At 35.3% G+C, this 5,291-nt stretch overlaps 1 pseudogene; it reads left to right on the plus strand.

Annotated features, from left to right (window-relative positions):
* Positions 1-4,519: 4,519 nt before the first annotated feature.
* LOC124981452 (uncharacterized) lies at positions 4,520-4,619 on the plus strand (annotated as a pseudogene).
* The last annotated feature ends 672 nt before the right edge of the window (positions 4,620-5,291 follow it).

Consider the following 5,291-nt stretch of genomic DNA (forward strand, 5'->3'; position numbering starts at 1 on the left):
ATCCCATGTGAAAATTTAAAACTTTCCCTTATCATATGCATTTATCTTGGTTTGATGCATTTTTGGAGAAATTTTTTAAGATTCCCCAAAAAAGAAGAGAGAGAAAATAAAAAGAAAATGATCAAACTTTTCTTCTGAACTATCACAAATTTATTGTCTTCAATAAATAACATTTTCAATGCTAGAATTATTATAAATATGGTTGAAGAAAATTCTCTGTTTACTTGTTTGTTTATTCATTTGATAGTTTTGAGTGAAGAAAAGTTGTATTTAAAATTACAAAAAAGGCCTTGTACTATTGCAGTAACTGAGCTTCAGCTCAAAGCACACATTTCCCCTTGCTTTGGTTTGAAAAATGAGGCATTCAGAGCATGAACAGGAAGATGGTGGAAAAATAATGATATACTTAAATATTTCTGGTTGTAGAATAGGTAGAAAATGGTGTAAGGATAAGAAGAAAAAGAAAAAAAATGGGAAATGATTGAGTAGAAATAAATCATGTCACCTGACAAGTGAATGCCTGAAAAATAAGTATCAGTTAGAAGTCCTTGGTGACACTTTACATGAATTCAAAACATACTCCAAAGACATAGTAATCAAACAGGATAGTATTGAAATAAAAACATACAGAGATGCACAGAACAGAACTGTGTGCCCACAGATAACCCCATGCATTTACAACCAACCAATTCCCTACCAAGCTGCCAAAATCATTGGAGAAAGGACGGCCTCTTTGTTAAATGGTTCTGGGAAAACTGAGTATTCACATTTAGAAAATTGAATTTTGACTCCTATTTCTCACCCTACAGAAGAATAAACCCACAATGAATCAAAGACTAACTATAAGATCTGAAATTCTGATTCTTAAAAGGAAAACCTAGGGGAAATACTTTAAGTCACTAGTATAGGTGATGTTCTTGTGAATAAGACTCCAAAAGCAGAGGAAACAAAAGCATAAATGGACAAAAGGGGTTATAGAAAACTAAAAAATTTTGTGGTACCTAAAAAATAAATAAAAATAGGAAAGATAATATAGTGAAACAGACATTGTTATCTCATGTACATAAATGATTGCATGAACCATGTGATCCTACAATATGTACAATCAGAAAAATGAGGAATTTACACTCCATTTATGTATGATGTAGCAAAATGTATAAATGCATTCTACTGTCATGTACAACTAATTAGAATAAATTTAAAAATTAATTAAAAAAAAACAAAAAAAATAGATCTACCATATGACCCACCTCTTCCATGATTGAGTATCTCTCTAAAGTAAGTGAATCAAATTATCCAAGAGATAGCTGCACATACATGTTTATTGCAGCACTTTTCACAATACAGAAAACAAATAGTAACCTCGATTCTCATCACTGGATGAATAGTGATAATGTGGCTTATAAACATATAACATAATGGAATATTATTCAGTCATTAAATAAAATGATTTCTTGAATCTGCAAGCAAAAAGGATGGGATCAGAGGGCATTATGTTAAATGAAACGTCAGCCACAGAAAGACAAATACTGCCTGTTCTGTTATTTGTGTGTTTTAAAAATATATCATTTGAGAAAGGTGGAGGATATTGTTTGAATACGTGGTGTCCCCCAAAAGCTCACCTGTGAGACAGTACAAGAACTTTGAGAGATTAAATGATTGAATTATGAGAGCTATAAGCCAATCAGTGGATTAATTCCCTGATATGCATTAACTGGAAGTTAACCATAGGAGGTGGGGGATTGAAGGAGATAGGTCATGGGAGTCATGCATTCGGAGTGAGCTCTCTTTCTCTCCCTTCTTCCTGTGCCATGTCCTGAGATACTTTTGTCTGCCACACTCTTCTGCTATGCTGTTCTGCCTCACCTCAAGTCCAGAACAATGGAGTGAGACATCTAAAACTGTGAGCACCAAATAAACCTTTCTTCCTATAAAATTGTTCTTGCCAGGTCTTTTGGTCATAGCAGCAAAAAAACTGACTAAAACAAGGGAGGAAAGATATAATGAAGGTTTGAATAGTGGGTCCCAAAACACAGAAAGTGGTAAGTTGTAGTGTTCTAAAACACTGCGAGGTGACTATAGTTCACAGTAACCAACTATATATTTTAAGAATTGCTAAAAAAAGAAGAGCTCAAAGTCTCAAAAATACAAAGTAATGATAAGGAGATGGAAATGTTAATGACCTTGATTTGATTAGTACATATTTTATAATGTTGTAAAAGATCACAACCAACCTCATAAATATGGACAATTTTAAGGTTTGGTCATTCAAAAATTTTTAAAAGTTCTTGGTGACAGAGACATCCAAAGGGTTCATTAAGATCAGGTTTCTTTATATTCATCTTTTAAATTGTTTTCTTCATATTGGGTATGTTTTCTTCACTAGCATACACCCCAAACCTCCAGTAAAATCTACATATTAATGTCTTATATGAGTATTCTTTTGGAAAAGTAAAGGAAAATGATCATCAATTCTTATCTTAATTGACCTGGAGAAAAAAGCACCCACTGAAAGTGAGAAGTAAGAGAGAATGGAGGTTCGAGAGGGAAAAAAATACTAGAAATAATTTTGATTGGAAGACTATATGCAGCTCAGAGTTTAGAAAACTTGAGGGCATTTTATTTACGTTTCAGAGATATTTGAGAGGTCGTGTTTTCCAAAGATGGTCTCATCTATATATTCCATCTCACATGCTCTTCTTATATCTCACACATTGTTCTACTGAGAAGCATAGGTTTTATTTCCTCTGAATATGGGCCAAACTTAATGACCAAGTTCTAAAAATAGATTGTGGCAGAAATGATGGCATATGATTCCTGAAGATAGGTCTTGAAAGGCAATGTGGTTTTCTTTCAGAATACCTGTTATTGGAATCCTGCTGCCATGCTAAGTAGAAATCAGTGCTACTTGGAAAGGCAATGGGTGGATGTTCCAGCTGATACCTCCAGCTTAGGACTCAGCTGACAGCCAACCCCAAAACTGAACTATGAGTATGGGCAAGCCTTTAGACAATTCTAGTCCCCACACTCTGAGTCCAAGTAGGCTTCAACGTGGTAGAAAAAGACATGACTTCTTTTTTTTGCTCCATCCATATTTCTGAGCCATAGAATCTATGGGCATAGTAAGTGGTCAGTTTACACAATAAGTTTTGGGTTAATGTTTTGCTCAACCATAGAACCTCAATATGAGTAATATAGCATTTCATTCTCTTCTGGTTAATTAATCTTACTGACTAACAATTTTCTATCTCTGGAGACACCAGAAAGAAACAGAATTGAATGGTTTTGCCAAATGGCAAAATGTTGGACGCTAAAAAGAATGAGTATTACCTCTTGAGATAGAAATTATTAAGCAAATGAGAGTTTGGAAATGGTGCAGAGTGGGTGGATAGTTAGGGGGAAATTGCAATTTTATCTGTATTTATTTGTTCATTAAGTCAACAACTATTCAACTAAGTCAGAGAGGGAAAAAGTCAATTTTAGTTTTCTTATTTATTTGATTCCACCCAGGAACAGTTTTTAAGGTTTAAAAAGCAAAGTATTGATTAATTTTACTAAATTAAAAAATATCTGTTATTGTATGTAAAAGAGAAATGCATATAATCTACATACATACACACACACATATATATATGTATATAAAACACAATGCATTTATAAACCAAAAGAAAAGGGAGAAAAGACTGGGAAAGATACAAAAGGATTAGTCATTTTAATATATAAGGGAAACATGGAAATTCTCACAGACATTTAAAAATCCTGCCCCCCCCAAAAAAAAATGGCTAAAGAGTTTGAACATAGAATTTTTTCCAAATGACTGGAATGTGCACATAAAATTTATCCTTACTAGAAATGGAGAAAGACAAAATAATAAAGAAAAAAAAGGTTCATCTGGTAATACAATACAGTAAGGGCAGAAGTAAAAAGGAATTGCTGTTTTTAAAGAACAAGAGATTTGGAAATATTCCTTTAACATATCTATGACTCTTGGGAAGTAAAAATGCTTATGGAAGGTAATATGAAGGGAAGGAAAATAATGTACATTTTTAAATATATCTGCAAAGAAGCAAGGTGGCCATTCCCAGGGACTTCTCCCCGGGGTACAGGGTCATCCTGAAGTCACTGGGTAACAGCATCAAAGGGGCTGCTCATGTGAACAGACCCAAGAAAAACCAAGATTTAGAAACTCAAACTCTAAGAGAACAGAAATCTCCAAACACTGAAATTAATCAATGAAGGAATGTAGTTCTTCCCAAAGGATCTTCTCTTCTGTGGATCTGTGGCTTTTAGATTTTTTTTTTTAAATAATTACACAAAGTAACAGCAAAATGAATTCCAGTTTAAAATCTAAATGGAGTGCTTTTGTTGTTATTGTTGTTGTTTTAAAATATCATCTAGGAGGTGAGTGGAAGATCCCAGGAGACTCTCTCCCATTCAGAGGGCAATATTTGGTCTCACTAAATTTGTTTCAAGGACAAGGAGTAAACAGAAGAAAAAAAAAGAAGAAGAAAAAACAAGCTTGCTTTGGCAGCACATACACTAAAATTGGAACGATACAGAGATTAGCATGGCCCCTGCACAAGGATGACACACAAAGTCGTGAAGTATTCCATATTTTTGATTGGGCAGAGGGGAGTGAAGGGAGGGGAGGGAGCGTGGGGGTGGGAAAGATGGTGGAATGGGATGGCATTATTACCCTATGTACATGTATGATTGCATGAATGGTGTGACTCTGCATCATGTTCAGCCAGATAAGTGAGAAGTTGTGCTCTATTTGTGTACAATGAGTTGAAATGTATTCTGCTCTCATGTATAACAGATTAGAGCAAATTTTAAAAATCCAATATAGCAATAGGGACCTTTGAAAACATCAACCATCTACAGAGAATAACTGTGGGGGGTTTTCAGCCACATCCCGCATGGATGAGAGAAGGGTTGACTGCCAGAGAACAATGTTGGCTATACATCCATCAATTGCCCATAAACTTATCTAATTAATAAACACACAAGAATCAATAGTCTTTTTAAATGAGACGGGGTGTGACACATCAGGCCATACCAGATCTGGCCTCCAACAACATGGAGTAGCCCAGCTCTTCTTTATTTATAGTCGCACAGGTAAAGAGGTCCTGACCTGGAGGAGCTTTTTCTGTGATGAACAGCATGGGGTGGAGTTAGGGGAGCCAATTTGCTCAGGGAAACTATCATATAACCAGATGGGGAACCACTCCCACACAGGGTCACATACTCCCCAGCGATCTGGGACAGTCCTCCGTGGCTGCGAGTTCCTG

This window comes from Sciurus carolinensis, chromosome 3 (assembly GCF_902686445.1).
Source record: "Sciurus carolinensis chromosome 3, mSciCar1.2, whole genome shotgun sequence".
Taxonomy (NCBI): Eukaryota; Metazoa; Chordata; class Mammalia; order Rodentia; family Sciuridae; genus Sciurus; species Sciurus carolinensis.